Here is an 8,774-nt window from a genome sequence, read left to right on the forward strand (position 1 = left end):
GAATGATGACTGGACTCTTTACACTTCTTCGTACACTTTTTCAGTCGGTGTTGTCCTTTAGGTAGTGCACGGTTTTTGGTCATCTCCAGGTAACCGCTTAAGAGCCGATTCGAACACGAGGAGCGTACTTGGAGCTGGGAAGGGAGGCTCAATGGTTTACAAATACTATTGTTTAAGTGCGCCCAGAGTCAAACTTAAATACTAATTTGTGAACTAAAGGCACAAAGAGGCTGCACCTTAAAAGGGCCATTTGTCTGATGGTCATGAATTATTTTTGATAGAACTGGTTTAGTCTGCATTTGTTCTTGCATGTCTGTTTCCTATTCTAAAATTCTTTACTCATCCACTGTGCATCCTACTTCGTGCTGGTGTTTTGGTGAATGTCCTCATATATGAAAGTTGTATTCGTATGTTAAATAAAAGGTATGAAGTGTGTAGTGTGGCTTGACGCATGCTTCTTAGCAGGTGGGAATGTCCATGACGTGTAACTTTTTCTTTATATACTTTCTGCAGAAGTTCAGCACTGAGTACCGTGGCGTAGTATTTCTGAAAGTGGATGTTGATGACCACCCGGTAAGTGAAATGGAGCACTTAACATCAACACTGGTACTATGATCCCTAAACCTAACTTTCCGAAGCACTTTCCCCTCCCACAAATGAGTTGAAGTCATTGGCACTTTTGTTTTCCCCTAGCCAGAGAAATCTGACACCGGCTGTAACAATGTAAATTGGCCTTTAGTTTAATCTCTTTAGTTTTAAAATTGTCCCTGTCTTTCGTTTATACTTCGCTGAATTCTCAAATGGAGCAGGGCAATATTGGGCAAACCTTCTGAACAGCACATATATCTTTTGTTTCATTGTGTATATACCTGTACAGGTATTGTCTGAATGGTCAAATGGCTGACTTAACGAGAGGGTGCTGCTTAATTAAAGTTAAATTTAGTTTCTACACCCGGAACATTTGAATCGCTTTACTGGCTGGCTCCATTCTCAACAATGTGATTTTCATATGCCTAGGCTATATACGCATGTACGTCAAGGATACATTGGCATCAACCCCCAGTAGCCTACTTTAATGTACGACGGTAAATGTATCTGAGCTTGTGGCAGTCTATAGGCATAGATTGGTTTGACAGTGACTCCTGGAGTCGCCGTTTGCTTGGCTCAGTGTGTAGAATGTTTTCAAGTGGTGTCATGCTACCATTTGCGTAATAACGGTGTCTGCCATTGAACTAATGTGTACTGGAATTGTCTTACTAACAGGTGTTGGCCGAAAGATACAGAATAGCAGCAATGCCCACATTCGTTTTCATCAAGGATTTTAAGAAGGTATTTTTGGAGTTTTGCTCTTCTACCAGTATTTGAAGCTTTTTGCACAGCCACAACTTTGACTAGAGCCCCAACGAAGCCACCCGGGCCTTCATGGCATCAATTTTACTGACTGATCCCTTTAGGTCCATGGTATTGTAAATGGGTGGTGGCCCTTCAGTGCAGGTATATTTGAGGTCTTTCTCTGTTAATATGATCTGATGGATGGTTCAAAGGCCTCTGGGCTGTGGCCAGCTGTGCAAAGAAGCTGCATTCTTTCACAGGAAGAGAACTAGAAAAATCTCAATTTTACAGATTTCCTTTTGGATGTGTAAGGGCTGAAGAAAATTGAAATGCAGCAAGGTTAACAATTGTATATCATACTTTTAATCAACAATTTCAAATTTCCATGATTTATTGTAATATGGGGTTATCTAAAGAACTGCCTAGTATCTTCCTCTGCTTGGTTGAAGTTGTGAGCTACAAGAGGACTACTGTACATCTTACACAATGGTTTTGATGCTCTAGTATATTCATGGAATTTTAGACAACCGGTGGGCATATTATCAAGTAAGGGCATTACATTATCGCTGCTTTCCGATAAAGCGGCGATAATGGGCTTGATATGCTCTATGCATTCCAATCGAAGCCCATGTCATCTAACATGGGCTTCAATTGGAATTCATAGAGCATATTATCAAGCCCATTATCGCCGCTTTATCGGCAGTTTCCTGCCGATAAAAGCGGCGATAATGTAATGCCCTTACTTGATAATATACCCCCCGGGTGTTTTGTCCTGCCCTTGAGCTGTGATGTTGGTGTATACAAGAATGTGTAGCTTATTTTGTCATTTATATTTTTAGGTTGCAACAGTTAGAGGAGGGAATGAGGCAGCAATCAAAGCAAAACTGAGCGCTCTTTGCTGATTTTACAAGTTTGTTTTGCACCATGGCCGTTTGGAGTTTCACTGATCCAGGACCACGGGCGAAAGTGAAATTTGAACTTATGTTATATAATTTATAAACCTTTATTTATATAAATAAAAACTAGCTATAGCAGGCCCTTTTTATTAAGGGACTGATTATTTAAACATTTATTTTTCTAATAAATTATTCACTTGAGTCCCTTCCATCTACTTTATTTCATATTAGTGGTATTTGTGATTTCATGTGGGGGTGGTGGCCTGGTAAAATTTGCTCTCCCTTTGCTGTGTAAAGGGCCCTTTACCAGAAGTGAGCAGTAGTCTGGCTGGACAGGCCTTTTATTCCTACTGAATATTCATTGGTGGGTTGGAAGCATTGGAGGTTGGTTTTGAGTCCTGGTGCCTCTAACTTCCCGGCTTCCTGAGACTAATGGGAACAGGCAAGGTGAGGCTTCGAGGACGAGTGGGAAGGTAGAGCTCCGTGATCAGATAGACAGAAGGGGATTCCACAAGGAGACTAAGGGAGCAGTGCCACTTGGAGCATGTTTCCCAGGCCTGCTTTTGGTTTCCCAGTCTGGCCCTGGCAACAGTTGTTACCCATGTGCTTCCTAAATGGGAATTATGTAATCATGCCAAATGGAAGGGGTGACAGGCTAAGGACTGTTTCAAGCTAGCGAATACACACAAATGGGATTTAGCCCAGGGTTGGTTCTTTACGCTTGGGAAATGGTATGGCACTGGCCTGTAGGAGAAACAAATTGTTGCCTGCACCACTCCTTGGGGACTTAGGCCCTGAATCGTTTCACGTTTCTCATGTCAACTGCCAGCACCAACCCTAACCTTGTAAATGGAGGGCTAATGTTAACCATGTTGCTATCAACTATACTTCTGCCCACAGCATTGCATGTCACATGTAACGACATAGCACGAACTTGAGTCCATGTTCTAAATAGATATCTAGAATGATTCAAGCTAGACTGTCACCAGGGAAAGCAGATTTGCATTGGATCAAACTTAATTTTGAGATTTCACCGAAGTGAAGCAGGAACACCAACCGCTGTATAATTATCTGATTTCTGTTCCAAGCAATACGCATGCAGTAATTCTGAAACTAGCACAGTAAAGCAATAGTTTTGTTCTGCAGAATAAATGAGCCTGAGTGCACTGTGGGGGATTGTACGTGACAGCAAGTGCTCTTTATTGGGAATTACTGATATGCAAAGAACTCAAAATTACAAAATCTGTTTGTTGCCAAGGACGGAATCCCTTTGTCTGGGTGGAAGTGCACGTTATGCACAGACGGCAGTTGGACACTAAGAATGAAGGGTGCAAATGGCTTAGTAGTGGTAACTTTTACCCTATAAGGTACTACACCTCAGATGCAGTGAAACGACCAGTATGGAGATGAGAAATGTCTCCTCACCCCCCTGTCCCCAAGCAAGCACCCAAAATGCAGGGGTATACACTGATGGCGAATCAGATGGTCTAGTAGGGTGCAGAGTAAAGGAACGATAAGTGGGCATGGTGGCTAAACACTAGTGTTAGTGGGGGATAAGGTGGGGTTTAATCTGAGCCAATGACTGGAGTGGTGCAACAGGACCAGGTATTGGTGTGACCAGAGTAATCCTTTGGCTCGTGAGTAACTTTGAAAGGAAATCTACGGCATGGCTTGCATGTGTGGCATTGAAAATCGGCTGTGGGTTGTGTAGGTCTAGGCCAGTGATGAGTCTGTGGTGTGGCCGTTTGGTGTGTTAAACCATATAGTCTGGTCTCCAAGGATGCATAGGTGTGCATATCTATGGCTGAACGAAATTAAACCTTTTTAAAGTAATATCTTGGTAATGGTATGTTGGATGTTTGTTGTTTTGGTCTTTGGCTTAGATAAAGATTCTTTATTCTTCACAACTTGTGTGGTGTCTATTTGCAGTGGTTTCACTGTTACTGTGTGATATTTACAAATACTTTACAGATTTCCTTGATGCTCCTGAAAGCTTGTGCCAAGTTACCAAGGGGGTGAGCAGGGCGTTATCTTAAATGTGTAATCCCCTTACCCTGACTAGAAGGAAGGGTCCCTAGCTGGGACAGGGTGCAAGCCACTGCCAACTAAAGAACCCCAGCTCTATCAGCAGTGAGGATAGCACTTGAGTTCGTACTTGACATACAGTGATTGATGTACACTACTGCCAGGACGCAGAGCACTACACAGCCACATACTGGTTTTTCTGTTTTGCAATGCCTGAGATTTGATCCACAATCGAGCAGTGCCTGCATAGTTCCTGTTTGGGCAGGAGAGATTGTCCCTCAGCTCTAAACATTCTACAGAGATGTCAAGTGCTCTTTTAAAGGCCTCACTAGGGAGGAGGAACTGCCAAAGGTGCCGTGGACCTGGTAGGCAACCAGAGAGGATGATGAGCACTTAGAAGAGAAGGAACAAAGTCTGCACCTGGGATGACTGTGGGAGTCAGCCTTGCCTGTGGGGTGGCAGGCCAGCCTGAATGGTGGAAGAGCTCATTCCAGAGGTGGCAGTAGTTTTCCCTCTCCGGATCTATCCCCAGAGGGACTGCAGATAGGTGGGAAGAAAGCAAGTTCCAGTTGGAACTTGCTTGACTCAAAATGGAGGAGAAAAAGATGCTTTTGAATAACGAGCTAAGAATGAGACTTGGAACTGGACTTTTTATGCCATAGAGGCTGACTTCAGTTCAAATGGTGGCAGCAAAAGTGTAATTTCCAGTACTGAGGAAGAAATGCAAATGCACTTAGCCTTGGTGCCTGACTTGAAGGAGGGTGATAAAATATACCAGGGGGTTCAGGTTTGAGAGGTAGCTCCAGAGGTGTGCAGGGTCCTTGAGGTGGAGTGGGTGAACTGGCATGGGGAGTCCTAGTGGTGGAAGGGATGCTGTATTGGCTCTAAGTGTGAGTGACAAGGAAAGGGGTTCCCCTATGGTAGAAGCCCTGGTACAGAAGTATGGAGGCACCCCAGAAGAGTGTGGATTGAGTGGCTGGGACAGTCAGATACTGGCTCAGGAGGGTGATGTGAGGTACATTTCCAAGGGTAAACATCGTTTACAACGATGTTTTCACAACGCGGTACCTTTACACCGCGGCTGTGACAACGCAAGTCGTTACCACGACTTGCGCTGGAGGGCGCTCAAGGTCTAAAAATAGTTAATTTACTATCCTAACACCTTCCCTAGGGTCCACGGGGACTGGTGTTAGAATAGTAAATTAAACTATTCGAAATCCGCGCCCCCCCAACGCAAGTCGTGGTAACGACTTGCGTTGTCACGGCCGCGTTGTAAAGGTATGCGTTGTGACGGTACGCGTTGTACCGTCATATATCCATTTCCAAGTGACTGGATGGTGAGGTCGAGGGTAGTGTGGCTAACATGTGTGAAGATGAATAATTTGATTGCTGGGGAGCATATATTCAGTCAGTTTTCCAGAACTATTACAACACCTGGTGTAATGTGAGATCTGATCCCAGCAAGCTTGCACTGTAGGTAGACCTTTTGGGAGTGATCCTTTGGGTGGTGGCTCAGGTTTTCCACCAAATCAACTGAGGTGGGTGACATTTGCAGTGACCCAGATATGTCCCAGTAGAGTGGGATGGGTGTGGGGTACCCATGTCTTCCATCAGAGGAGATGGGTTGGGAGTGGGCTGAGGCCCAGGTTGCCTAAAACCCAGTCCCATGACCTGAATTGTTCCAAGAGGAGCACCAGTAGGGGGGGTGGTTAGTCTGTACCGGGAGGGAATCTCCTTGGGGGGGGGGGGGAGAACCCCCCCTTGAATCAGGAAAGCTGGCAGGTGGCTGGCAGAGTCCCACTAGGTCTGGTGGTACCACTCCGGGTGGGAGGGTACGGAAGTCCAGAGAAAGGGGTGAGAGGGATACTGTCCCCAGTGAGTCAGAGGTTTCCATTTCTAATGTCAGAGCATTCCAGGACTGACTCTTGTGAGCCTACTTCTGGCTGTGGGAATCTTCATGCACTGTCAGATGAACGGGAGGCTAGAGGCCTGCACTAGGCAGACCCTCAAACACCTGAGAAAGGTGTTTCCTTGAGGGTATGGTTGCTCCAATGGAAGCCCTGGTTTGGAGGGCCAGGTTTAGAGTCACACCTGATCTAGAGAGCAGGGCAACTACTAGCAGTGTCCCTACTGTTTTGTCTCTTGGGGAAACCACTCTGGGTGTGATGGGGCAGAGCCCCAGGTGGGAGGGAAGTATTGCTCCTGTTTATCCTAAGGATACAGACCCTAGGCTTGGAGACCAGTTGCAGGATAGCACTCCTGAAATAGTGGTAGAAATGTGCAGGACACTTACTACACATGCCCTGACAGTTCTGGAGTCTGGGGGTTCCTCTCCACAGTGGAGTGTACTGTATCCCAGACGGGAGGACAGGGTGTGGGAGAGCCCACCCTATTGTTCCATCCAGCTTCAGGGTACAGACCCTTGGCTGGTGGCCCAGTTTCAGGATGCCATTTCTGACCTGGAGGGAGAGTGGACAAAGGGTGCCAAGCACCTGGGGCTACAACCCTCCACTCTCAGACACCAGAGATTATAGAGCCCAGAACAGCCAGGGGCATGGCTCTCCTCACACAGCTGTCTGTCCATGGTGGATTTCGGTCCTGGTGGACAGACATTAGGGGTGGGTGGCATTTGCGTAATAGCGTTATGCAAATCCCCGAAACAGTAAAAAAAAAAACTCTTAACACGCAGAATTGATTGTTCACAATGCTGTTTTTTCCTGTTTGCATTCTGTGGCCGGGGGGGGGGGCTAGGGGGGGAAATATCTTGCGAGCATGCACTTTGGGAACGCAAACAAGCAAAACATTTTGCAAAGTTGCGGAACGCAAAATTTTGGGCATTTTCGTGTTCCGCAGAGAACGCATAATTGCCCAAATTCTGCAAGCAGAATGGAATTTACCACCCAGGCCTAACAGATGTCCGGGGGGGGGGGGGGGGGGTGTTGTAGGAGTCACACTCCGGACGGGGACTGGTCTACACCTGTGTTGTCCTTGATTGTATTGTCTGCCTACTGGAGAGAACTCGGTGCGCAAAGTAAGGTTAGGTGCTGCACAGATGGGATCCACAGGTGAGAAGGGTTACCCATGGGTTAGCTTAGTGGGCCCTGAGAATATGGATAGAGGGATCCATCTTGGTTCAGAAAGGCATAGAACTGGAATGCGCCCCTTCTGTTTTGGGCCAGGGTCAATGTTCTATCTAGGCCTGGGTGTAGTTTGCGTAACAGCACTACACGTAGCTTCACTTACTATACTTTAAACTTTGTGTAGTCTGCGTAGCTGATGACTCTGTACTTGTCTGTACTGTACAAAAATTGCAAAATAATTGCAAAAAGCTTCCTGTACATGACCAGATATGATAAATCAGTATTTCTATCTTTATATGCTAAAGTGCATATAGTACTTTCACAATGGTGAAACTGAAAAATTAGCAAGCAGTGGGAGATGTGATGATTTTGGGATCCTCCCTAACCGAGGGAGAGTACCAAACCGATGCCTTGAAAACAAAAAAAGCACATCTTATTGAACAATTTAGTTGTGGTCCCATCCTCTTAGGACAAACCCAAACAGTTATTGGCAAAAACATTCCCAACCAAAGGCCCTGCAAAGCATTATGGGAATGAGATTAACAGTGGGCAGTGAATATAATATAGTATACAATATCAAAAGAATTCTACAAAGAGCTGCAGTTCAACTGGTGGTTACTAGATGTCCCTCACGAGGCAAATGCTTGAAGGGTTTCAATTAATTTGCATTTGACTCTTGAGGGACATTTAGTAACGACTTGTGGAACTGCAGCTTGATGTAAGAATAATTTCAATGCTTTGCATTTGACTCGTGAGGGACATCTAGGAACAACTAGGTGAACTGCAGCTCTTTGTAGAATTATTTTGATATTGGATACTATAATATTCACTGCCCACTGCTAATCTCGTCCCATAATGCTTTGCAGGGCCTTTGGTTGGGATTGTTTTTTTTGCCAATAACTGTGCTTGGGGTGGTCCTAAAATGATGGGATCACCCCTGAAGTTCAACCAAATGTGCTTTTTTTTATGCTTTGTGTTAAAGGCATCTGCTTGGTGCTCCCCCTAGGTTAGGGGGACCTCAAATCATCCGCTCTCTCATTGCCTAATGTTTTCGTTATAAAAGTTCATGTATGTGAATTGGTTATATGCTGTTAAGCATGTACAATTGCTTTTTCCAAGCATCTGAGAATATTGTTGATTCAGATGCTACACTACGTGCAATGTGCGAATTAGTACAAACTTTGCATTCTCTGTCGGCGTCTAATCAGGGAATTGCAAAGGTATGGATGGGTCTCCCCTGGCTTTAGGCTGGTGGGGGGCTGTGTTTGACCTCACCCTTTTTGCAGGTTTAGCCCTGACTTTTTGCATTTTACCTTCTAATTTTTTGACCCTCTTGGCTGCTTAAAATGCGCGCATTGCCCTTCCAGCGGCTGTTTTTCTGATACAGCATCGCCATGCAGGAGAAGTTCCCATGCACTGCCACCATGCAGCCAAAGAAATC

The 8,774-nt window shown here is 45.3% G+C and overlaps 1 long non-coding RNA gene across 1 annotated transcript; it reads left to right on the forward strand.

Annotated features, from left to right (window-relative positions):
- The first annotated feature begins 387 nt into the window (after positions 1-387).
- Positions 388-2,432, forward strand: LOC144819872 (uncharacterized). The gene is made up of 3 exons (XR_013607602.1): positions 388-573; positions 1,264-1,329; positions 2,172-2,432. It is a non-coding gene; the product is annotated as an uncharacterized LOC144819872 (long non-coding RNA).
- Positions 2,433-8,774: the final 6,342 nt, after the last annotated feature.

Source organism: Lissotriton helveticus, chromosome 2_1 (genome assembly GCF_964261635.1).
Source record: "Lissotriton helveticus chromosome 2_1, aLisHel1.1, whole genome shotgun sequence".
NCBI classification, from domain to species: domain Eukaryota; kingdom Metazoa; phylum Chordata; class Amphibia; order Caudata; family Salamandridae; genus Lissotriton; species Lissotriton helveticus.